This window comes from Sus scrofa, chromosome 4 (genome assembly GCF_054392235.1).
Source record: "Sus scrofa isolate SSC_HxYL_T2T_F1_AM1 chromosome 4, Sscrofa_HxYL_maternal_Yorkshire_Landrace_v2.0, whole genome shotgun sequence".
Classification (NCBI taxonomy): Eukaryota; Metazoa; Chordata; class Mammalia; order Artiodactyla; family Suidae; genus Sus; species Sus scrofa.
This window is the reverse complement of record NC_139386.1, coordinates 21,265,772-21,293,107: the sequence shown is the minus strand read 5'-3', so window position 1 is coordinate 21,293,107 and position 27,336 is coordinate 21,265,772. Positions and strand designations below refer to the sequence as shown.

At 42.3% G+C, this 27,336-nt stretch overlaps 1 protein-coding gene across 6 annotated transcripts in view; it reads right to left on the bottom strand.

Annotated features, from left to right (window-relative positions):
- LOC110260233 (uncharacterized) overlaps positions 1 to 27,336 on the bottom strand; it is a 748,649-nt gene that overhangs the window by 548,331 nt on the left and 172,982 nt on the right. For 3 of the 6 annotated variants that reach the window (XR_014843470.1, XR_014843471.1, XM_085021828.1), the window contains exon 2: positions 16,009 to 16,388. The gene's annotated coding sequence lies outside the window, so the exon portion shown is untranslated. Of the gene's footprint in view, positions 1 to 16,008; positions 16,540 to 24,929; positions 25,021 to 27,336 lie in introns of those variants that run through there. The other 3 variants (XR_014843473.1, XM_085021827.1, XM_085021826.1) reach the window with 3 other exon arrangements.

Below are 27,336 nucleotides of genomic sequence, written 5' to 3'. Positions count from 1 at the left end.
ATGCAAATTTACTGAATCAGAATCTCTAAGGTAGGGTCTGCATACATAATAGCAAGGTTTCCAGGTGATCTGTCACTGACACTGAAAAAAACATCTATTTTCTATGCAGTTTAGTAAGTCATTGTGAGTATTTTAACATGAAAAACTATTCAAAAATAGCAGTATTGATATGAAATGTTTTATGCCATATTTAGAGTTCTAGCCTTTTGAGTATTTAAAAGTAATACCCTATATGAGCAGTTCCCAACCTTGGCTAAACATTAGAATTAACTGGGAAAATGTTCAAATTCTCTGCTGAAGCCATGCCCCAGGCCAATTAAATCAGAATTCTGGGGTGGGATCCAGCCATCACTGTGTTTTAAAATTCCCCTGGTGATTCCAATGTTCGGCCAAGGTGAGAACCACGGCTCTCTGTAGGTTTATAAGCATGGAAAGCATCTCGAGGGACTGATTTTTTCCAGGAATAGTTAAATTTGGGGAGCAAAAAACTTCAAGAGGACAAAATCCTAAGACTCACCTATACAGACATTTATTTCTGAAAGATACTCAACTAACTCTACACTCCGGGATATCAGAGGCAGAGTCCTCACTCTCATCCTCATCATCCACAATCATACCACTGGGGGGAAAACGGAAGACATAATGCCATACAGTGGACAGCTTTTAGAGGCAAAGGAAAAGGGAACTGATGTGGGATCTTCCATCCTGAGAGGTCATAATAATCTCGAGATACTGAAGAGGTTGAGTGAAAACAAAAGGAAGATGACATTTCTCCACGATCCCTGTTTCATGCTGAATGTGGCTATGTCTTGTTTTAGGCTGATAAAATAACCTGGATTTATAATTTTCTCATTTAATAGCCACTTGTTAATCACTTAGACTCTAGGCACTGGGTTCGGAGCTGGACATACCAAGTTGGAAAGGACCCTTTGCTCAAAGGTTATGGAATACAAGCCAGAAGAGAGCTATTCACACACACAAACCCTAACTTGTCAGGGGACTTAACGGTCACAAATTGGATGCTCACCAACCAACCCAAAGAACCAACATCCTGCTTTTATTCCACAGGGACTTGGATTTTCTTGGTGCCTATGGAATGGATTGCAGAGCTCAAGTTAGAGGTCTCCTTCTCAGGCATTCCACACAAAAAATATCTCTCTGTGCCTAAAAAGTTATGGCTAGGTATGCCCAGACCTGGAACAATCTAAAAGATACAAGAAGGCAATGCTATAAAAATGTTCAACTCCGGAAATGAGAAAGTAGCACAGCTTTCATTGCAATAAGGTGAGGGAGATAGTTTTCAAAACAGCTTTGGGAGGGGGAAGAAAAGTCATTTGTGAAAGCTCAGTACTAAAAACTACAGATGGCATCACTAACAAATAAATCAATTAAAGAATGCAAAGTGTGAGCAGAAACATAAATGTGAATTAAAACCATGCAAACTTGAAGTTATGGATGAAGTAAGTATTTTAACCACTGGTACTAAAATTTTAAATTGAATTCTCTGATGAAACAGAAAACTGGTATAATTGCCTGAGAAAGAGTGGTTTGAGAATTACAGCTGGTGGGGAAAAAAAATAAATATGTTTCTGTGTTTTGAATAGACAGTAAAAGCAAGATGGATGAACAAAAAGGGCTTGCCAAGGTACCAACAATAGTCCAGGTGAGAAATAACTAAAGCATAAAACAGTTGTAGCGGGTTTATTTCCTTGCTCCTCTTGATGGATTCTTACACGCTGCTTGTTCTTGCCAATCCATGCGAGGTTGTAGCAACACAGTCTGTTGGCCTAGTGAGGTGAGAGAGTTTGGGACATTTCCTGGAGCTGCTGGCCTTTATTTTTTTTTTTTTCCCTGAACCTTTGAAGGATTTTTTTTTTATAACAAGTATTACGTTATTTTACTTGTCTACAAGACTCTGCATTTGTGGGGGAGGAGGATGAAGAGTAGATAAGGAAGGGTCTTCTGCTTCTAGAAGGTGAGAGAGAAATATCTCAGCTCTTAGGGAAGTCTCACCCTATAAGACTGAGTCCTGAAGAGTGGGGCCGCAGTGTGGACTCTATAGACAAACTCCCTACCTGCCAGTGCTGTTGCTTACTTACCAGCTGCCCGTGGGCAAATGTCTCAGTTTGCTATGACTTGGTTTTTCCCTCTGTAAAAGGGACATGTAACATGTTACATGGATATTAATTTATTTTATTTTTTTCCTTTTTTTGGCTGCACCCAAAGCATGCAGAAATCCCCAGGCCTGGGATCAAGCTCATACCACTGCGGTGACAACACCGGTTCCTTAACCCGCTGAGCCACAAGAGAACTCCTGGATTTTGGAAAAGAGCTCTGAAAACTAAAAAGTTTATGTTTACAAGAGTTAGACAGTTAAAATCTGCCATTGCCTTACCTAACGATCTACTTAGTCGTTTACAAGGATGGAAAAAGGTTCAGTCCTGTGCCCCCACAGAGGCAGGAACGGATATCACAGATGTCAGATATCATCACCTCTACTTGGACGTAAGTCCAATATGAAGACTGAAGAATAAATTCACCATCATTTACTCCCCCTCTCTACAGCCAGTTCTTCCTCCAACTGCTTCCAGCAAAGCGGGATGAAAGTTTCCTCACACTTAGAGTGGATATTTTAAAACCCAGTGAAATTCACTGCCCTTGCCATTTCAGTCTCTGTCAGCAAAGCCCTAACTCCTCCTCAACCCCTGCTTTTGTTGTCATCATTGTTTTCTGTACCCTGTTTTGATCCATCTATTTCCTTCTATCGCTTCCATCCCATCAGTCTCCAATTTCTGGCTATGTTTTACTGTAACACGAACCTCCCTGGGACAGTCCCAGGTTGCTAGGATGGCTGCCCTTCAGAAGGCACTACTTCTAGTCTGTCAAGGCCACATGTTGGCAAATCCAGCATTGGCTTAGCCTCTTCCTCAATTGGGATGCCCTGTCCTCTCTCCCTTCTGTCTGGTTAAATCCTCAATCATCCTTCAAGCCTCATCTGAAACCCACTGCTGGCCCTAACATCTTTCCACACTGATTTCCACCATCTCCGAACTCTGCAGACTCGTGGGTTAATCATACCCCACCTTCTGCTCTTCTGTTTTAGCTTCATGTATGTTTTGTCTGCCCAGATAGATGGAAAGCTCCCTGGGATTCAGGTTAATTTCCCCTCTTCCTGCACCCAGCACAATGCTAGGACCATCACAGATAATCACCTAATAGTGGTCAAGCTTGTTTGAATCAAAATTTATTTTAGTCCATAACTTTCTAATGATTAGTTCATAACTTTCTAATGATCTTTTATCTTTTTACACTGTCTTATGCAGTTATTTCTTTTTTTCATTACACTGGCTGCAAGAAACAATATTTTTGAGGTCAAAATAATTCACATATTAAAGAAAAAATTATACAGTAATGAATGCATTATTATTAATGATTGGTACCCATAAAACTAAAAGGTAAACCAGAAATCTTAGAATAAGCTTCTATACTATGATATCAAGAGAAGTTCACACTCATTTATTGAAGACCTTCTATCAATAGACAATATAGAGGGTAATAATACTTCATATACTTTAGGTCACCAAGTCATTAACACAATCATATGAGAAAGATACTATCCTTTCCTTTCTACAGATAAAGAAACTTAAACTCATGCTAGAAAGGAGGTGAGGACTGAAAGCAAAGAATATATTTTCCTTGGAGAATCATAAAGAATCCACAAGGGGAGTTCCTGTAGTGGCTCAGTGGTTAACGAATCCGACTAGGAACCATGAAGTTGCGAGTTCGATCACTGGCCTTGCTTAGTGGGTTAAGGATCCAGTGTTGCCATGAGCTGTGGTGTAAGTTGCAGACACGGCTCGGATCCCATGTTGCTGTGGCTCTGGCGTAGGCCAGTGGCTACAGCTCTGATTAGACCCTTAGCCTGGGAACCTCTATATGCTGCAGGTGCAGCCCTAGAAAAGACAAAAAGAAAAAAATCAACAAGAATTACAGATGCTAGGTGCCAGGCCCTGTTCTACATGTAATAACTGGTTTAATCTGCACAACTGCATGAAATAGGAACTATTCATTCTCCTACTTTGCAGACCAAGAAGTGGAAGCCCAGAGAAGTGGAACTCTTTGCCCCATCCACAGAGGTAGAAAGTAGCTGAATTGGATTCCAATCTCAGTCTGGCTCCAAAGTCCTCATTCTTAACCAGTACATGAGCTAGAAGAGTGAAAAACACAGGTATAAAATAGACAGAGGTGTGTGATATTAAAACGTGAGTGCCTTTGGAAGATCTAGACATTGAACTCCTTTCAGCAAATAGCCGAACCTTTACACACACACACACACACACACAATGTGATAACATTTGTACAGCACTTAGCACAGGCCTGGTTCATACAAGGTCTCAGTAAATGTCAAGCACTCCTGCCATGGCCATCACCGTTTTCCCTGCTGGTATAGTGGAATAACCAGCATCACTTAGGAACCATGGCTCCCTAGGAATTCCCCTTGTGGCTCAGCGGTAACAAACTTGACTGGTATTCACAAGGACTCAGGTTTGACCCCTGGCCTCGATCAGTATGTCAAGGATCCGGCATTGCTGTGAGCTGTGGTATAGGTCACAGACATGGCTTGGATCTGGCATTGCTGTGGCAGAGGCACAGGCTGGCAGCTGCAGCTCCAATTCAACCCCTAGCCTGGGAATTTCCATATGCTGCAGGTGCAGCCCTTAAAAAAAAAAAAAAAGAAAGAAAGAACTATGTCTCCCTAGAACATTAGAGAGGAATCTTGCTTGCTTTTACAGGAGGCAATGTAGAGCCTTTTATCTTGTTTTCTCCTTCTGCAGCTGTTGTAAGGGACTATCTGAACAGGCAGATCGTGGAAAAGAAAAAGAACATATTATCTGAAAAAAACAGACTGAAGACCATCGTCCTTCCTATTTCCTACTCCTAGATAGCCTTTGCACTTTCTTTCGTATATTTCCCTAGTCACTAGTTATAGACTTGCTCAGAAGCCACAAGGCAAACTCAAGGCGATTCACCATAAGGAGCGTCTGAATGCACCTGGCAAATCAGAGCAAGATGCTGGCTGAGCATAGCGCTCCACTCTGTGAGGCCTGTTAGCTAAAATTCAGGAAGGGCTCTTGGCAGGGTTTGAAATGCTCTTATGAGCCACGGTTGGTTACAGAGCATGAAAGCTGAGGGAGAAGGGATTTTACTTCCTGCTAGGGAGTGGATTGCCTTCTTCAGCCAGGGCAGTGCCTTCTGGAGGAAACTGTTGAAGAAACAGCAGCAACTCAGAGGAGATGGACAGCTGACTGTGATGAGGCTTGCTGGCCACGTGTCATCAAGAGAATGTATCATTTTGAACATCAACAAGAAGGGAATTTTCCTGGCACATAAATATTCAATAAATATTTCTTGAATGAGTGACTCATAAGATTATAAAGAATTTATGAAAAGAATACACAAGTTATTAGCTTCTGTGCCACGTGGTTTATATTCACTGCCTCACCTAATCCTTACACACTAGTATGAGGTAAGTTTTATTAGAATGGACATATATACAGTAGTATATATGAAATAGATAGGTAACAAGGACCTACTGTATAACACAGGATAATCTACTCAATACTGTGTAATAACCTACGTGTGAAAAGAATCTGAAAAGGCATGGATATATGTATATGTATAACTGATTTACTTTGCAGTACATCTGAAACTAACACAGCTTCGAAAGCCAACTATACTCCAAAAAAATTATTTAAAAAAAACAAAACAAATCCTCATTTTACAAATGAGGAAACCAAGCTGAAATCACTTGCCTGGGGGACATTTGGCTAATATTATTAGACTGAAACATATGCTCATAAGAACCATGCTGATATGTCATTCTTGAAGGAGAAGCTTTACTTGACCATGTTCCAGAATGTTCTAGAATATAAGTACAGAACTTCCTTGACTTCTGATGGAGTTATGTCCTGGACAAGCCCATCTCAAATTTAAAATGCCATAAATCAAGTAGTTATTTAATACATCTAACCTTCTGAACATCATAGCTTAGCTTAGCCTAACTTAAACATGTTCAGAATACTTCCATTAGCCTAAAGTTGGGCAAAGCCATCTAATGCAAAGACTATTTTATAATAAAGTGTTGACTATCTCACGTGATTGACTGAATATTGTACCAAAATTAACAAACAGAATGGTTATGTGGGTATGAAATTCTTTTAACTTTATAAGTTGTTTGCCCTGTGATTAGGTGGCTGATGAGGAGCTGGTACACAAGAATACCATACCACACATCAAAAGTCACAGTACAGTTTCTACTGAATGCTTGTTACTCACCTCATAAAGTCAGGGACCATTTGTACTGAGCATCTGTCTCCAGGTGTTGACACTACTTATGAAAGCTGCATTTTTTTTCTTTCTTTTTTTTTTTTTTAGGGCCACACCTGCAGCATATGGAGGTTCCCAGGCTAGGGGTCCAATCAGAGCTACAGCTGCCAACCTACACCACAGCAACAGCAACGCCAGATCCAAGCCACAACTGCAACCTACACCGCAGCTCACGGCAACACCAGATCCTTAACCCATTGAGCAAGGAGGCCAGGGATCGGACCTACAACCTTATGGTTCCTATCCAGATTTGCTTCCACTGCACCACAATGGGAACTCCCGAAAGCTGCATTTTGAGTAAGATTTTGGTTCTGGTTTTGGTGGGATGTCACAAGTACATAGCCTCAATGTGCATGGCAAATGTGGGTATGGGGACTGAGGCTGCCTTCCTTGGCAGCTGGTCCAATTCAGTACCAGTCTATGCCAGACCAGCCCACAGCTACTTTTACCAACAGCATGGGTTTCTGCATCTTGAAGTATAGTATGGTGCAAAAAAGTGGGTAAGAGGAACATTTAAGAAGTTGCCTATTCCACCGCTCTTGAAAATTTCCAGTGGAGAAGGGCCATTTTGTACACTTCCTTGAGAAGGAAGGAGGACGCAGCAGCACTTCAGTCAGGTACTTCAGGAGCCAAGCCTCCCGGCTGCTTTCTGGCCCTTTGGAATTGGAAGAGACCAATGCCTTTTGAATTCCACTTGAAGACACAGAGGAGGCTGCAAGAGCCATTGTTGGGCTGACAATGGAAGATGATTTTCATAGACAAGTTGATTGCTTTCTAAGAAGCAGAAAAATAAAGCCAATTTCAGCAACCATCCAAGAATCTGTGAGAGCAGCCACTTCCGAAAGGACAAAGAGACAGGGAAACAAAAGAGAGGAAGCTTTACCGAGGAGCCGGCACATTTCCTCCATCTGGGAGGAAGATATGCTTCACAGTGTTTTCATGGTAGATCAATGAGCATCCTGTCCAAGGCTCTGATAAAGTCTGAGGCCTGCCAAAGCTTATACAAACCTAGAAAATGTTACCAGGAAAATATGATATGATGAGGCTTAAACTAGCCTAGACAGCCATAGAGAGAGTTCTTAAATGGAGAGCTATGTAAGTACCCAGACTGTTTTCCCAGCTTTCAAACTCTACTGTGATCACCTCCCTCCCTTCCCAGAGAAGGGGGAATAGTCTGCTCCCTGACTAAGCAGTGAAAAAGATGTTAGCAGAAAAAAAACACATAAGGAGTTCCTGTCATCACTCAGCAGAAACAAATCTGACGAGCATCCATGAGGACACAGGTTCAATTCCTGGCCTCGCTCAGTTAAGAATCTGGTGTTGCTGTGAGCTGTGGGGTAGGTCACAGATACAGCTCGGATGTGGCATTGCTGTGGCTGTGGTGTAGGCCAGCAGCTACAGCTCCAATTCGACCCCTAGCCTGGGAACCTCCGTATGCTGTGAGTGTGGCTCTTAAAAAAAAAAAAAAAAAAGAAAGAAAAACAAAAAACACATAAGTATGGATATGCATATTTACACACACACTATTTACAAAATAATATCATGAAGCAATATAAATGCAAAAGTTGTTGCACTGTTCATTCTATATATCAGAAGGTTCATCAAATAGCTGTAGCAATATTCATATTCAGCCAAAAGCACTGCATCACACGCCTAATTTTTCTTCATGTCTAACTAAAATGGACCAATTATTTTGAGGTGGCGTTTTGTCAGGTGACCCATGTAGATCAATTTAGTTGCCTCCAGTTCTCCTTGGTGGTGCTGGCCTCACTTTTTAGATGAGAAAGTCTAGGTTCAGAGAGATTAAATAACTGGTGTATCACTTAGGATGCTTTAAACTACAAGCCACAGAATACCTAACAATGGCTTAGACAAAAACATTCCAAGTTATTCTCCAGAACGAGGAGTCTGGACGTCTGGATCCTGGCGGTGCATCATTAGATTAATGATGCCATCGAGGACCCTGGTTCTAGCCATCCTTCCTCACCTCCTTAACACATGCTGGTTCAGTCTTCAGGCTTCTTGTCTCATGGTCGTGTGATGGCTGCTGGAGTTCTAGACACCATGTGTTTACACCATAAGAGCACAGGCAAGAGAGAGGGGAGCTGGGGCTTCTCTGGCTGTAGCACCTTTATTCATCAGGGAAGATTCCACTCTGAACTCCCTAACACACTTCTCCTTAAATCTAATTTGTCAGGAATTAATTGTAAAGCCACCTGTAGCCATAAGAGATCCTGGGCAAGTGGTTAGGTTCTCCCCATTCATTACCTGGAACATAACATACCACCACCCTTTAGCCTGACAGTCTCATGGCAGTTTCCTTTTATGTAACCATTTGTTTTTCACCTGGTGCTTTTAAGATTCTCTCTTTAATTTTGTCCATTTTAATCATAATATGCCTTGTTGCAGGTCTCTTTAGATTCACTTGGTTAGGATTCTATGCTTCCTAGACTTGGATATTTGTTTTCTGTGCCAAGGTTTGGGAGTTTTCTGCCATTATTTCTTCAAATAGGCTTTCTGTCCTTTTCTCCTTCTCATTCTGCAACACCTATAATGTGAATATCAATATGCTTAATGTTGTCTTAGACGTCCCTTAAATTACCCTTTTTATTTTTTTGCTATCCCAACTGAGTAATTTCTACTACCTTGGCTTCCAGATCACTGATCTATTCCTCTGCATTCCCTAATTTGATGTTTATTGCCACCACTGTATTTTCTTTCTGTGTTTATTATATTCTTCAGGTTTTTAAAAAAATATTTTCTATCTCTTTGCCGAAGTTTTCGCTGATTTCATTCATTCTTCTCCCAAGTTTGGTGAACATGTTTATGACTGCTACTTTGAATGTTTTATCTGGTATTACTTATCTCCATTCAGTTTCATTCTTTTTCTGAAGCCTTGGTTTGTTCTTTCCTTTAGAAGGTATTCCTATCACATTTTGCCTAACTTGCTGTGTTTGTTTCTAAGCAGTAGTTATATCATCTAAGTCTCCCAGTCCTGAAAGAATGGCCTCATGTAGAAGATGTCCTGTGAGGCTCAGTGGTGCAATTTCCCCTGGTCACCAGAGCCAGGTGCTGCAAGGGGATACCATATGTGGACTGCAGGCATACTTTCATTGTGGTTGGGCTACAACTGCTGCAGACACTCTGATGGGTGCGGCTGCCCCTGGCCCAGTTGTCTACAAGGCCTGGTTGTGACTGCTGTGGGTACACTAGTGAGCAGCACCGATTCCCCAGAGTGGGAGCTGCTTTGGAGGGGTACCAGGGCCAGCTGAGGATGCCCACCAGGTGTGGTGTAGTGGGGGGGACATTTTGGAGGATTACCAGCTGGGGCAAGTCCTTGGGTGAGTGCCAGAGCAGAGCAAGCAGTGCCAGTAAGGTAGATGGGGAGAGCCAGAAATGGTACCCACCAGCACTGGGCCAGCTAGGTAGAAGGTGAGAAAAAACTAATGTGACCCGCCAGCGCCTCCACACCCAGAGAAAATTCCAACAGATCCTGGTCCTTCCAGCACTTGCCCTAAAGTTAGTTGGTGATTCTCCTTGTATGAGCCAGGTGCTTTTCAAGTGAATTCCTCTGCACTAGGACTCAGGGAGAGTGAGTTTGTGCATAACCCTTTTAAGATCAGAGTCTCAGTTTCTCCTACCCCTCCAGCTCTCCAAGATGTAAGCCCCACTAGTTTTCAAAGCCAACTATTGTGAAGATTCATCTTCTTGGTGCAGGTCCTCCAAGCTGGGGAGCCTGATGTGGGGCTCAGATCCCTTGGCCCTCAGTGGGGCCCTCTGTGGCTGTGATATTCTCTGCTTTTGAGTTGCCAAGCCAGGGGGATGTGCGTTCTGACTAGACCACATCTCTGGTCTCCTATCCATCACAATGAGGCCTTTTCTTTTTATATCCTTAGTTATAGAAAATCTGTTTTGTGAGTCTTTAAGTTGTTCTTAGGGATAGTTATTCTATATATAGTTATAGTTTTTGTGTGTCTGCAGGAGGAGGCGAGCTCAGGATTCTCCTATCCATAATCTTGATCTGACCCTGCCAGGCTTTTGAACGTCCTTCAGTTCTGTGCCTACTGCAATGTACAGAGCTTCATTCTGCTGTTAGCTTTGTTGGCGTTTCCCTGAGTGATCCAGATGTGTTCTCATACCATATACCACATACATATTTTCTAGTACAATATTAGTGGATTCTACCAGTTGCATATTGAAGGTTACATGCGATAAGTACAAAATAGTTTTGGAATTATTTGCAACACATTGACTTTAACAAATATATAAATATGTAAAAAATGTGAACTTTACATTTTCATTTGCACAGTTATAAGTCCCCAAAGGCTCCAAGAAAGAAAGCATTGTGTATAGACTCCTTGTATATGTTAATAACAGACATACAGATACAATCCTACCTGGGTATTCAATGATGAAATAAAGAGGGAAGGCATAATCCTTATTCTCAAAAGTTTACAGATAAGAAAAAAGTACAAATATACATTAAAAAAATGCAGAAACAGACTTGAGTTTAAATTCTGGTTCTGCCACATGAACCTCACTGTGGCTCAATTTCTCACTCGAAAATTAGTACAGTAATACCCTCCTTGAGTAACTGGTGGGGGAATTGAAGAAAAAGCATGTGAAGTACAATGCTTATCACCTCTAAAGAGGCAAAAACACTCTATTGCTGTTCAGACAATCAGAAGAGGGATTTATTGTTTCACTAACAAGGTTGGTTTTCTAGGCCCCAAGAGCCAGTCCTAATCCTTCAAAGATGTTTTAGGACCTAAAGTGGTCATATAAAATAGGAATATTGGGCAGAACTCCTAATTACAGTGGATGTCCCTGGTCCTTCCAAGTCCAATGAGGCATCTATGAGTAATCGATTTATGTCTATAATCACCTCTATTGAGGCAGATACCAAAGTCAATTTTTGTTCATGACCCCAATTTTCAGTCACCCACACAGGCAGGGAATTGCCCTCTGAGTTTGGTCTCTAGGCAAAAGAAGTCTTTCTTCCCATTCCAATTATTCCCTTCCTGAGGAAGAATTCTGTGTAACTGGTTGGCCAAATACTAGGACAACTTTTCATGTTTGGAGCTTTCCATCTTTATTTCCTCTGGTGCTACTTAGGGTGTGACTTTTCAAACCCCTGGAATACAAGTTTTGAGGCTTTGACTAGTGTTCAGGGGAAAGGGGCAAAATGAGTCAACTTGCTTTGACTCTAAGTTGATGGTCTCAACGTGGTCCATGGACCAGCATCGGGTGCCTCGCCTGGGAGCTTGTTAGAAACACAGAATCTCTGGCCATGCCCCAGAGCTTCCTGAACCAGAATCTGCTCCTTAACAAGATCCACAGGTGATTCCTATAGATATGTTAGACGCCCAGCCCAGGTGTGTAAACTGACTTCATTGAGGTAAAGAAGCCTTCCGCCTAGTCCAGCCTAGCTCTCTGGAGCACTACACTGGGATCTAGTACAAATTCCTACATGATTAGGAGTCCCTGTCGTGGCTCCGTGGAAACAAAATCTGACTAGTATCAATGAAGACTCAGGTTCAACCTCTGGCCTTGCTCAATGAGTTAAGGATCCGGTGTTGTCACGAGCTGTGGTATAGGTCACAGATGTGGCTGGGATCTGGTGTGGCTGTAGCTGTGGCATAGGCCAGTGGCTACAGCTCCAATCCCACCCCTAGCCTGGGAACCTCCATGTGACATGGGTGCAGCCCTAAAAAAACAAACAAACAAACAAACAAAATCCTACATGGTTAAACTGTGTACATATATGTAAATATAAATATACATCATTCCTTTATATAGGATTACCATTGTTCTCTGCACTTACATTTCCCTCTGAGACTGTGCTTCTTGGGGGTGCTATCTGTGGTTCCCTGGAGCCAGCTGGCACAGGCTCATGAAAGCCAATTCTTCACATTCTTTCCCAACTTCCCATTCAGTGATGACACACTGGTGGCCAGAAATTGGCCATGGTGGGAGTATTTGCACCACAGAAATAGGGAGACACTACAAATGAGAGCATCCCCAACCCCAGAGGACTGGATTACAGAGCATCACATATACCTGGTCTAAGTCAGGCTTGCTCTCTCACTGGCATCATACTACCATTCAAGCATCCCAGTCTTATTGGCCTTTCCTACACACTCGAATTCTTTTGCCAGCAGATTAAGTGCATTTCTTTTCACCCTATCCTCAGTAGAAATGGAGAATGGCAGTTACCACCTAGCACTGTTTCACTGAAATGCTATTATTCTACTTTTAATATAAATAAAAATGTTCTGGAGTAGCTGTTAAGATTTTTTCGTGGCTTCAATTCCTGGATTTGTATTTAGCAGATCTGTAATCGCACCTGGGATTCTGTATTTCAAAAATGCACTGCAAGTAATTTTAATGCAGGGGATTATTAGTCAAGACCTGGAAAACAATTCAATTCTGAGACACATCCCCAGGGAAGCTGCTTACTGCATTCACCTGGGGGTTCTGAGCTCTCCCATCTCTACCACCTCTCACCCCCCCAAATGCCTGGTACCTCCCCAGAGAAATAAAACAATCAAAAACCTCACTCTGAACTCAGTTGTGAACCACCAAATTGCAAAGCTTATAGTAGACACCTGTTCACATAGCAATGGATGGTTAGTGTTCTCCAAACTCTTGGGTTCACCATCAGAAAATCGAGACCCCATTAGAAAACTAAAGGTTGCCAGCTTTCCAAGGGGTCTCATCTCGGACGGAAAACAGCAATGTATCCTCAGAACCTTTGGCTCAGGGATCCCATGCACATCATTATTATTTTAATGTATTTGGGAAATTGTATGTTCTTTAATAATAACCCATGAGAGGAATGCACAAATGAAATACAGAGAGAAGTGACTGGCCATGGCCCTTTGAAGGAGTTGGTGACTACGCTCAGCTCTTATTAGCTGATAGAATATTTAGTCAACTGAACCTCACTGAATAAAAAAAAAATTAGGAAATTGCCCATTAAAATGTATATTCTGGGCTCTTAAAAGAGCCGGAAGTTATGACAACAACACTGGGCCCGCATTTCTCTGTGTCAACAGTCCAGAGCCAAGCAACGGTAACTGTTTGAAAGAGGCACAAGTTCTCCAGCTGATGGTCATTTCCATCACTCTCACTTGTCTTGTTTCCTTTACTGGCCTTGTCTGTAGAAGCATATGAGTTTACTAAGCTTTATTTCCTTCCCAGCTCCTCACAGACATACCTCACACATGAAAAGATGTTCAACACCACTAATTATTAGAGAACTGCAAATCAAAACTACAATGTAGTACCACCTCACATCAGTCAGAATGGCCATCATTAAAGAGTCTAAAACAATAAATGCTGGAGAGGGTGTGAAGAAAAGGGAACCCTCCTACACTGTTGGTGGGCATGTAAATTGGTGCAGCCACTATGGAGCACAGTATGGGAGATTCCTTTAAATATATATATATATATATATATAGAGAGAGAGAGAGAGAGAATTGCCATATGTTCCAGTAATCCCACTCCTGGGCATATATCTAAAGAAAACCAAAATTTGAAAAGATACATGCATCCCAGTGTTCACTGCAGCACTATTTACAACAACCAAGACATGGAAGCAACCTAAATGGCCATATACAGAGGAATAAAGATGTGGTGTATACACACACACACACACACACACACACACACACACACACACACAGTGGAATACTATTCAGCCATAAAAAAGAATGAAATAATGCTATTTGCAGCACAACTGCAACTGGAGATTATCATACTAAGTCAGAAAAAAGACAAACACCATATAATAGCACTTATATGTGGAATCTAATAAAAAGGATACAAAGAACTTATTTATAAGACAGAAACAAACTCACAGATTTCAAAATCAAATTTATGGTTACCATAGGTGAAACTGTCAGGAGAAGGATAAATTAGATCAATGGGAATAATTTATACACACTACTGTATACAAAATAATTAACAAAACTTTCTGTATAGCACAGGGAAATCTACTCAATAGTCTGTAATAACCTAAACGGGAAAAAAAGAATCGATACGTGTATCTATAACTGAATCACTTTGCTATACACCCGAAAGTAATACAATATTGTAAGTCAATTATACTCCAGTAAAATGCAAAAAAAAAAAAGGGAAGAAGGACCCCAGTATAAAATCCTTGGTAATTCTCCTTCTTGCAAACTGGCTTAAGCCAATCTCATGCTTCACAATTATTGGATTCTTTTCGGTATCAATAACTGCCTAAAGTCAGAGGTAGGCAAAGTTTGTAACAACCCTTCAAGCTTCAACATATGCATGAATCGTCTGGGATCCCATTAAAAGGCTGATTTTAATTCAGTAGGTCTGGGGTGGGCCTGATTCTGTACTTCTAATAAACTCCCAGGTGATAACTATGCTGCTGGTTACATCCACCACATTTTGAGCAGCAAAGGTTTGTTTCTGCCCCCCAAACTTCGCTCCCAGGTTCTGTTGAAATCGGCCTCTAACCAAACTCTGCAAAAGAACAAAAGAGGCATACAACTTGCTCCATAAACTGAATGAACTCCCAGAACTTTGCCCTCTTAATTGTTCTGACCATGCCTTTGCATAAACCAAAGTGACAGCGTTCTGGAAGCAGAGATTCTGTCAATCTTGGAGCATGAATCAGGTAATCACCAAATCAATATCTAGACGAAGGGCAGTTTCAGAAGCCAGCAGGGGACAGCACTGTGAAGAGTATAGACTTGGGGTTCCTGGATGCTGTGCTCTGAGCAAGCGCAGGAGGGGTTTCTTTGACATTTAAGAGATGTCTAGAATCCACGCATTTTGAACACCAGTAATCTCAATGAAAACTCATTATAACAGTGCGCTAATATCAATAAAAACCCATTATAACAATGTGCTAATCTCAATGAAAACCCATAATAACAGTGTGCTAATATCTGAACCTTTGGTGTCAACTGGAGATAAAGACAGCCCGAGTGTTGACAGAAACCATCCTTGCAGTGAACCAACCCTGCAATGGGTACCCCAACTAGGGCATTTAGCAGCACCACAATTTCTACCATAGTGTCTGGCAGTATACCTTAAGTTAAATGACAGACGCATAGCACACTCTTAATAAGAAATAGATGCTCTAGACTGGATTCTGCCCATAATCTGAAGGAGGAGGGACTATCTCTATTTGAGAGACCACTGTGAAGGAGGCAGGAGGGACTGGCCCCTTCCGGTGAGATGCAGAACTTTCCTCCGACTTCTCCCATGCAAGCCCTGGAAGGGTCCCCTCAGCCAAAGTCCTCGTACCCTCCACACATTTATTTTTCCAGTTTACTTCTCTCTGAGCCCTTCTCCCACCATGTCTTTTCAGCACAACATTCTCTCGCATCACCTCAGGAGAAACAGAAGCAGAAAATAAGAGTCCTAGAGCTGGACAAAGCCAGTGGGTTTTCAACCTCAGCCTTGAAAGCCTTTTGCAGACCTAATGTTGCCCCGCAGTGCAAACCCACAGTTCATGTGAGCAAGAGCACTGCTCTGGATGGGACGGAGGTGGACGAGAGAAAAGCTAGAACACGACCTCTCCCCACCCCCATCCCTTATACCTTTGTCCTTGAAGGGCTTCTATTAAATAACACTAACCTGAGCCGAAGTCATTCTTCCATCATCCGTCTGCAGATTAGGAAGCCAAGTCATTGACGGGATAAGGACTTTGTCCAAGTTCACATGGTAAGACAGGCAGAACCCAGACTCTCCTTGTGCCATGGGTCAGGTCACAGGAAACAGGCTGCAAGCAACTGAGGGGAAAGTGCACAGTCGTGCCCTAAGAGGTGAAGCCTGTCGGAGCTCAGCAGGATAACAAGAGTCAGTCCCCGCTGGCCTGGTGGTCCATGGCCCTCCTCCTCTCCCAGCCAGAAAGCCCGATCCTTTATCTCTCCGTAATGGCTCAGTGTTTTCTGGGTTTCAGATCCATCTCCCCGGTTCCCGAAGAAAATGTCTCTCTTGGCAGTCCCTGGTGTCACCTGAAAGCCAAAGGAAGGATTTTTCACTCTCATGGATGCCCTCCAGCTCTGTAAAACATACTGCCAGCAAGACACACAGTAGCTTGTCAAGGGGAAGGTGACACGGCTGCTCCCTGAAGCTGGATCGTTTTCTGCCTTTCCTCCTGTGAGTGAGCGTGCTTTTTATCTGCCTCAGACGTACCCCATTAGCTGATATTGTATCAACCTGCTCATCCCATTTCCTTAACGATTCTGCTGTGCTCTTGCTCTCCCCTTCCCATCCCATCCCTGGTTATATCTTCCTAGCCCTTCTAGTGGACTGTACAAAAGCAGGTTTTCCTGATGCACATGTTTACACTGAGGTGTTAGTTAGAGTGGTGCTTATAATCAAGGATGAATTCTCCCTATGATAAGATGGTAAAGCACTTTGGAAAATAATTCATGCTCAAGTTCTGTACACTGGGGGTAGGTCCTCCAGGGTTTTCTGTGGCTCTCCTTCACCATATTCTCTTTCCATCTTCCCCCTCCTTCCTGCTCTCTCCCAGCACCTCCTCTCCCTTGTCCCTGTCTCCACCCATCTTCCTTCTGGGCCAGGGGTTGTTTGAAGATTTGTCTATTAGCCTTTGCATCATCTCAAAAGTGCTAACACGGACCCTGCCTGTATTTCACTCACCACCATGCACTCACATTTGCCCACATCAAGTGGGTCTACAGCCTATTCTCGGGACACAATAATAAAAATGATGGCGGGATGATGATTGATGAGGATAACAAGGAAAAAGAAGAAACAAACGAGAGAAATCTTAGGAGGAGGAAGAAGAAGAAAAGAAAAAAGGGAAGGAAGGAATTAAAGAAAAATAGCAAAACTACTAGCAGATATCACTAATAATATAAATAACTAGAACTCTTTATCACGCACTACTCTGTGTGTTTGAGTGTGTGTGTGTATTTACACTGAGCACTTACAAATACCCTATTATTTCATGCATGAGGAAATCAAGGTACATCCAAGCCCAACCAGCAGACAGAGAGCCAGGCTTTGGTGCCAAGGTCTGGATACGAGCACTCTGATTGCAGAGCCTGGGCTCTGGAGACCCAGTGCCTGTGTTTCCAGACTGAGAATGATGTCAGTGGAAGAGCCCAGGTCTGAGCACCTCACGCACTGGTGGCTCGGAGGTTCAGAGGTCCAAAGTGTCCTCCTATCAGGGCTTTGTCCACCTCAAGGCCACAGTATGGGGAGGATTCTGAGCTGTTAAAAGCACGGCTGTTTCGCATCAGCAATCCAGAGACCACATTTTTACAACAAGCAGACGGATGAGGAGGAAAAGGCCAGAGCAACACTGCGTTAACCTCCCAGGATGATGGCATGCATAGTTGGCCAGATGCCTGCCTATACTAGGAGGTCAAGCTAATTTGTTCTCTTTTTAAAATTACTTCATAAGGAGTTCCCGTTGTGGCTCAGTGGGTTAAGAAAACATAGCTTCCGTGAGGATGTGGGTTTGATCCCTGGACTCGCTCACTGGGTTCAGGATCTGACATTGCCATAAGCTGCAGCACAGGTCGCATATGTGCCTTGGATTCAGTGTTGCTCTGGCTGTGGCAGATGCAGCTCTGATTCGACCACCAGCCCTGGGAAGTTCCATATGCCCTAGGTGCAGCACTAAAAAGATTTTTTTTTAATTATTCATAATTGCTTCATTTCAATTGCTGTCTTACTCCTGTGTTTCAGTCACCAGATACTCCTATGTGGCTTATTTGCTCTGTGGACCATTTCTGAGAAGTTTTCAAATACTAATGTGACTTTCCCAGGCCAACCATTGGGCTCCCATCTCCTTTATCTATTACCCAGCCATGGACACAAATTTTATCTTCACTGCTTCTACATGACTTTTTTCAGTCATGAGTCAAACAAACACCTACTTATTATGAATTTTCTATGGACAATTCCTCCTGCTTTTCCATCTCCACAGCAGAGAGTGGTTGACAGACAGCTATTCTATTGAGCTTGAAAGCAGACCTCTATTGTGCAGGAATTATGTTCACTTAAATTTTGAAGGAACATAAACACACCTCTCCTGCAAGGCACTCTCTTTATTGTCTCCTTCTCGGCACTAATGAACTGCTCCTTTGGGAAAGTTTAGGAACCAAACATTCTGGCCTTCCTCTTGGATGAAATGACATTATTATAAAACATGAATGAGAAGTGAGACTTCCCATCTGAGAATATAAGCCAAGCTTTTCTGCCATCAAAGTCCTACATGCTCTGCTTCCTACATCTGTCTGATCTCATCTCCTGCACTTTCCTTCCAGTTCTCTTGGCTCTGGGTACCCCAGCCCTCTGCCCACATCTCTCATGTGTCTGCCTCAGGGCTTTTGCATTTGCCTTTGCCTCTGCCTGGAATTCTCCTTCCCCAGAGACCTGCTTGCTCCTTCCCATCATTGTTTCCGATCCATTAGAAAGCTCTTCCCTACCAGCCCAGTTTACAGAAGCTATTTCCAAACACTTCCTATTCTTTTTTTTTAGGGCTGTACCCATGGCACATGGAGGTTCCCAGGCCAGGGGTCCAATTGAAGCTGCAGCTGCCAGTCTACACCACAGCCCCAGCAATGCTACATCTGAGCCGAGCCTGCAACACACACCACAGCTCATGGCAAGGCCGGACCTTCAGCCCACTGAGTGGGACCAGATTTTGAACCCACATCTTCATGGAGACTAGTCAGGTTTGTTGGCGCGGAACCACAACGGGAACTCCCGACTTCCTATTTCTCACCCTGCTTATTTTTCCTTCATACCATGGCCTGGAGTTTTATCATATATTTCTTGTTGGTTGTCTGTAATCAATACCCAACTTCTGATGGGTTCAGTTTCCATAACCTCTCTAAGCTTTGTCTGCAGGGCTCAGTTGACCTATTTCCTCTAGCACAGAAGTCCTCATTCAGAGATGTGACACCTCACTTCAGTCCTAATATCCAGTCATCTAGTCACCCAGCTGCCTCCTTAGATAAAGTATAACTTCATCTCTCCTGCTCTCATTGATCTTTCAAGTACTACCACAACTACTGCTACTAAAGATGGCTAACACCCATTGAGTCACACATTCTTCTAATCGCCTTCCATTTAATTAAAGTCTCCTTTAATCCTCACAACATCCCCATGAAGTGGTTACTATTATTAATACTCATTAGTCAAAGGAGGAGACATCGTTTTCTCAAATCATTTGAGCTCCCTTCTGGCTAAAGTTTCCTAGCAACCTTTTTGCTGCTGGCCTTGGCATCTGCAAGAGCCTTTGAAATTAGCGAGGGAAGTAGTGGGGCTGCCCAGGTTCACAGGGAAAAAAATGCAGGAAGGCCTCTTCTTAGGTTCCCTGCAAGAAGAGGCTGCCCAGCTTCTGGCCTGGGCTCACATGTCCTTTCAGCAGTGACAGAGGCAGCAGCTGTTTCTCACAGACCCTACATAAATCTAAATCCGCTGCAGAACACTGCTGGCCTCCTCCTGTTACACTGACTCTTCTCTCTCTGGTGAGATGCCTTAGAGTCTGCAATGTCCTTCTGTTCTGAAATGTTGCAAAGGAGGCTGCTGCTTCGATTTTCTTGTCTTTTCCCCAAACACTCTGGGGGAGCCGAATGCCTTGGCCCCCACTTCAGAGGGGATGCCTTGAGTAGACATTAGGACATGAGTTACTAGTGGCAGTGGTTTTCTAGACATCAACAAAGATGAGAAAATGCACCAAGAGAGAGCTGTTCTCAGCCTTTCTCTTTAACCAGCTCTGTCATTTTAGCACTCAGGGATGAATTTTCAGGCTCAGGTGATAGAAAGGGACGGGGTATCACCATCCAAAGAGCCCTGGGGACTTGGTCTTAGCGAGCTTTGCCTAATGCGGCTGCAAGGTGACCTCCCCTTCATGTTTACTCCCTGCAAAAGGCAGGACAGGTTGCTGCTTTCCTGCCAATAAAGGCACCTCTCAGAGTTACATTATTTTTGCAACAAGAAGGGTCAGAAATTTTTCAAAAGCGACATAAATTCAACTTTAGCTCTGTGCAAGGGGATTGATTTTTCTTTCTTTAAAAAAAAAAAAATGTTTTCAGTGGATTGGAAGTTTCTTCATCTCAGTGGTTTCCAAGTCAAGCTGAGAAGAGTTCACGGGTTTGGCTATTGCGTTCAACATGGTAAATATGCACCCTGCTTAACAAAGCAGTGGGTCTGCTCCTCAAAAGAAGGACAGGTGTCAAAGTTTGGGGAAGGAAGTCTTTTCCTGTTAACTCACATCACAGGGCCAGAGCTGCTTTATCTTATCTCCTTAGAAACAGCGACAACTCCTAGCTCTTTAGATTTAAGTATCTCTTCTTTTGATCTTCCCTAGAAGTTGATATCTACCAACACTTCAATGTACCAGAGGAAGCTGCTATTCAAAGGAATCCTCACAAACACTTCAAAAAACTAAGGAATTCTTCCTGATGCCAAAAATCTCTTCATAATTTGTTTTGTTAGTTTGGATTTAGTTCAATAAATCTTCGACATTCATAGGGATATAATCAGAGATATTTAAGAATTTCCACAATGTGAAAGAGTCATTAACACATATTCTTTGCTTCCTACCCCAATAATATTCAGCAAAGTATAATTGAATACTTTAAGTGGCACCTTCACACACTTTTTTAAAAAAATATAACATATTACACTTTTTAATTCACCCAAGACTTCTATGTTGTGGATAAGAACCAGGCATCAATTGCACCTACCTATTCAATATCTTTTTAAAATTTTTTATCCGTGCTTTTTTTTTCTTCCTTTTAAGGCCACACCTGCAGCATATGGAAATTCCCAGGCTAGGGGTCAAATTGGAGCTGTAGCTGCCAGCCTATGCCACAGCCACAGCAATGCCAGAGCCAAGCCATAGCAATGCCAGAGCCAAGCCAATGCAAACTGTACTGCAGCTCACAGCAAAGCAGGAGCATTAACCCATTGACTGAGGTCAGGGATCAAACCCACATGCTCATGGATACTTAGTCAGGTACTTAACCTGCTGAGCCACAAGGGGAACTCCAATGCTCTTTATTTTTCAATTAATTTTGATTTTTATCAAAGCAACACATAAACATGGCTGAAAAGCCAAAGAGTAGAAGAGAGTTTATAGAAGAAACCACTTTTGACTCTCTTAGCTATTTCTTCTAAAACATAATTCTTAAATTTCATAATGTACTGATTTTTTTTTTAATGCATCAATTTGAGACACTGACTACTTCTATTTTGGTACAGAAAGGTTAGCTTCCCTCCTCACAGACACTAACAAAGTCTCATTTATATGCCTGTCCTTTAAAAATATTTCTGTCCAGGAGTTCCCGTTGTGGCACAGTGGTTAACGAATCTGACTAGGAACCATGAGGTTGAGGGTTCAATCCCTGCCCTTGCTCAGTGGGTTAATGATCCGGCATTGCCGTGAGCTGTGGTGTAGGTTGCAGATGCGGCTCGGATCCCACGTTGCTGTGGCTCTGGCATAGGCCGGTGGCTATAGCTCTGATTCGACCCCTAGCCTGGGAACCTCCATATGCCATGGGTGCAGCCCAAGAAATAGCAAAAAGACAAAAAAAAAAAATATTTCTGTCCACACATTTTGGTTAAGTCAGATTGTGTTTTCATATTTTATGACTACACGTACATTGTTGTCTGCCAAGCAAAGTTTCCTTTCTTATACAGCTTTCCATTTTTCCTGGAGTTTATAACTGCCTTGTTTTTTTGTTTGTTTGTTTGTTTTTTTCATTTAATTTTCTTATGTGCCAATTAGTAACTCCTTGCTACAACTCTGTCAGATCTACTCTATCACCTTCCCCCCAATACACACAGAGCCAGACAGACACACACACACGTACACATACACACAAATTCTCCATATGGTCAGATGCATCCAGTAATCTATCAGCTCAAACCCTTTCTTGAGCCTTTCAGCTTCCTGCCCAAATCAGAGCAGCTGCCTTCTAGGCCAGCTTTCTAGCTGTTCTGGAACTTATTTTCATCTCATCTTTATACTCAATGACCTGTTTCTTGGTTGCATGTCTTGAAGTTTCTTGGTTGCATGTCTTGAACTTTCTTGGTTTACTACCTTGTTTCATAAGAGTGCATCTTCTGGTACTCTCCTAGGTAATAGCACCCAGGACTCAAAGTTTTTGAGCCCCTGATATCTGAAAAGATCTTTAATGCTACTCTCCCACTTGATCAAGATCTGGGAGGATTTGGAATTTGAAGCTGAAGACATGTTTCCTCAGGATGTTTGTGATGTCCTTTTGTTGTCTTCTGGGCTGGCTCCTGGTCTTCTTCCTGAAAGGTTCAATTTCATTCTGATTTTAGGATCTTCTCTGTATAACTGGTATCTCAAATTTTATCATATTGTATTTGGTGTGGGTTTTCTTTATTCACTCTGTTGGGGATTGTATGAACCATTTCAATCTTGAAATTGACATTACTCAGTCCTGGGCAATTTTTTTGTATTCTTCATTTTCTTCTGGAATTTCTACATTTGAGTTTTTAATGTTATATTGGATTACTAATTTGAGAAATTTTCTTCCCATTGCCTTTTTATTCTGTCTTCTAGCATATTTCCTCAACTTGATTTTCAAAACTTTGAATTTTTAATTTCACCAATCATGGTTTTTTAAATTGATTGTTCCTGTCCCCAAAGCAGAGAAGCAATATATCCTTATATCTTCCTGAGGTAAATGTGTGTGTCAGTGTGTGGGGGTGTGTGGGAGTGTGTGTGTGGGGGTGTATGTGGAGAGGGGGTGTGTGGGGGGGTGTGCTCTTCAGCATTTCTTTTTCCATTCATGTTGCTCTCATCTCAGTTCCTTTCTTTTGCTATTTTTGTCCTCAGACTTTCATGTTGAAGATGTGTCTCAAATGTCATGCAAAATTTGGATAAGGTACCAAAATCTCAATTTCATATGAGTGCTTTGGGCTTGTTGACTGGCAGTCTTTACCAGTGAATGAAAACATTTCAGGGTCTTTATGTACCAATATCTGTAAATCTTTTCTCTGGAGCTGTTTTAGTTTTCTTACTGACGAATGCTTGCATTTCTTCCTTGGTTATATGCTTGTCTGTGGAGATCTTAGGACTGGGAAGGGGAAGGGAGCTGAGGGGTCCCCTAGTTCTGCCAGCTTTCACTTAACTCACCTGCCCCATTCTCAGCCTCACTTTCATCCACTTTTTCTGCTATGCTTGGTTCCACTTTGTGGTTCAATTCTATTTTGCTTGGTTCTGTTCCTCTGGTTGAGTTTTTCCAAAGAATAAACCCTCGTGTGTGTGTGTGTGTGTGTGTGTTAGACGCAGGCAGAGAGAAAACACCTGGTTGTGAGGACTGGGAAAAAGACCTGGGAACTCAGATTCACAGAACAATGTTTTCTATCAATCCTGCACCTCTCTCCTGCTTCCCAAGATACTGAGTGTCTCATTCACACAGTACCAGCATCTATGGGTATTCAGCATGGAACTACCTCTGCTTTGTTAAGTCACTACTCCTTAATCCACTCCCATTTTTCAAAAATATGTCACTTTCTTTTGCCTCCTATTGCCCCATCTTTTATTCTCCTGGTCCTTATTAGTTTCTTTATAAATTCCCTTCCTTGGTTTTAGTGACATTTCAAGCAGGAGAGATGATACACTCTTACGTGTAATCTTCCACATTTAACCTGAAGTCCTCTTCACTTTCTCTATGTTGCCACTGTCAGTCCAGCCAATGGTGTACACTTCAGGACTTATTTTCGACAAAGAAATCAAGTCATTAGTCTATCTTAAGAGTTGCTGTTCTTCTACAGCAAAACTCCACTGTGATGTGTTTGCTGAGTTGGCAGTTAAGTTCACTCAGTAGATAAACAACTCAAACCTTGCAGGAAAAAAAAAAATCAAATTTGGGCCTCAGCAAAAGGGCAGATCATCATATGAGGAAATTTTAGGGGTTTTGGGAGTGGTTAAGACCTCCAAGGTTAATGCCCAGATACCGTGCTCTAGGCCCGGTTCAGGTGTGGAGGTAGGTGGAGGAACTGAAAGAGTGTAATACATTTCTCTGCATCCAGTAAAATAGCATTTGATAGTATGTGTGAAATACATTGAGCCTCTGAAACACAAGTGTGTGTGGAGATGAGGCAAGCTTGTTAAGGGCTTATAATACACACACACACACACACACACACATGTTTGTCCTAGGTTCTAATAAGTGAAGGGTACACAGGAAGCTGGTTTTGGTTCCCAATACTTTTGAGAGGGAAGTTCTCTTTAAAAAACAAGGCCCTTGGAGTTCCCGTCATGGCGCAGTGGTTAACGAATCCGACTAGGAACCATGAGGTTGAGGGTTCAATCCCTCAGTGGGTTAACGATCCAGCATTGCCATGAGCTGTGGTGTAGGTCGCAGACTTGGCTCGGATCCCACGTTGCTGTGGCTGTGGCATAGGCCGGTGGCTACAGCTCCGATTAGACCCCTAGCCTGACAACTTCCATATGCTGCGGGAGCGGCCCTAGAAAAGGCAAAAAGACAAAGTAAGTAAATAAATAAATAAATAAAAGACAAGGTCCTCACTGTCCACCCTGAGCCCATCCGTTCTGTCTCTGCCGCTTGTAACCCTGCCTCTAGACATCTTTCCTGATTGTTGTTCACCGGGAATGTGTCCTTGCCAAATGGGACTACATTTGCTTTCTACACCCTTCTTCCTCTGCCAAACAAGGACGCAGCTGCAATCAATAACAGACTGCTTCCAACTTCTGATGCAGTGCAGGCTTCCAGACGATGAGGGGCTTCAAAAACCAAGTGCCGTGAAGAATATTTAGAGCCCTTACTTGAGGATAAAGCCACATGTTGCTCAACCATCAGAGACCTCCCATCCCTTCTAACTCTCTCTGGCTGCAGTCCAGGATCATGGATACACCTGGAGCTAAGGGCAGCTAGGAGCAGCGGCAGAGAACTGCAAACAAGAGTCCGTGGCTGTCCATGGGATGTTTAGAAAAATAACCTTGACCACTTCTTACAAGTATCATATTTCTATTGCAATGAATCTGGTTTGTTTATTCTCTTTTTTTCTTTTTATGGCTGCATCTGTGGCATATGGAAGTTCCCAGGCTAGGGGTCAAATCAGAGCTGCAGCTGCTGGCCTACGCCACAGCCACAGCAATGCCAGATCCAAGCAGCATCTGAGACCTACACTACAGCTCATGGCAACACCAGATCCCCAAGCCACTGAGTGAGGCCAGGGATGGAATCCACATCCTCACAGAAACTATGTCAGTTCCTTAATGGACTAAGGCATGAGAGGAACTCCTAATTTGTTTATTCTAATGAATATTCCTTTATCTTTCAAAAAGAAATTGGGATAGTTATTTTTATTTGCAGTTATCAAAGTGAGAGACCATGGATGTGGTCCAGTGTTGAAATTGAGAAGAACTTTTAACTGGACACCAAGATTTGAGAGAGACTCTCCTGGAAGCCAGGAGCTGGGGAAGAAAGATAGAGAGGGACCTTGTCATCCACGCAAGTGGTCCAAATCAGGTGTGTTTTATAGAACAACCATCAAGAAGCTTCACCGATAAGGTTTTTTCTCTGATATTACTGGATGTTTGCTCTTACATCCATGTCTTCAATCTTGGTGAAAGATGTCTTTTTTTTTTTTTTAATAATAGTTTTAGTTGCCAGCCACTCAAACAGTATGATACATTATTACACCACTGCATTACCAATCCAGACAGAGTCAACAACAGCTTGATGAGGCACCTGACTTTGCATACAAAATGTAGCACACTGAACTCTCTGTACTTTAAACAAGCAGAGGAATCTGTTCCTTTGTTTATAAACAGCAGGTCATTCTGAGGTGCAGCACCAAGGGCTCCATTTTAAACCGTGCTCAGCAGCTCCTGAGATGGCCTGGAAATTAAGTGGTCGATTAGACATACAGCCTGGATGGTATGTCTAATGGACAATGAATACATTTTGATACTTTATCTGCTTAGCAGATTATCTATAAATTGCTTTTTGCATTGGATGGCTCCAAACTGTTATACAGACATCTGTTTTGGTTGGCCACAAACATGCAATTTGCAATGACAATTTCATGATTAACTGAAACCATGGCTTCCTCTCCTTACTACTCTGTACATTTCTAACTTTCTTAAAAATATCTGGTGTCTATGTATGTGTGGTGTGTATGTGAAATTTCTGGTGTGAAGTATTTCTTACAAAATGTGGCTTTCTATCCTTTCCCAAAAGAATATAGTTGTCCTTGCTGTTCATATGTACCCTCTGCCTAAATGGCTCATTTAAAGCTGACCCTGGAGTAGCAGAGAATTCCTGTCCTCATTCGCATGCCTAGACTCTGATAATATAGAGCTAATCCAAAAAATTCTGCTGGTTAAGCTTATCATGCATTTGTGTAACAGGCTTGAGATCCCAGAGAAGATCATCAGATAAACGTATATTAAAAGATAGTCTACAAAAAATCTCCTCAAAACCGTTAAGGTCATCGGAAATAAGAAAAGTCTGAGAAACAGTCGAAGTCTAGAAGGTCCTAAAAAGACATGATAACTAAAGGAATTGTGTTAGCCCGAGTGGGTTCCCAAGACAGCAAATGGATATTAGGTAAAAACTAAGGAACTGCAAATAAATTAAGGAAATTTAGTGAATCATAATGCAGCAGTATTGGTCCAGTAGTTATGAAAAGTGTATCATTCTGTGGAAAGGTTCAGGCTACTATAAGATATTAACAGCAAGGGAAACTGGCCTCAGGGTATATAGGAACTATGTCCTATCCTTGCAACTTTAAAACTATTCTAATATTAAAAAAATAAAAACTTACTTTAAAAACAACTTTTAAAAAGAGATCCCATAAAGAGGGATTTCCCAATTCCTATCAAGGGACATCTGATTGTATGTGAAAATCGTGCAACTCTAATTTACTTTTTGTGCTGTTGTTGAGAGCACAGACCTGGTCTTTAATCAC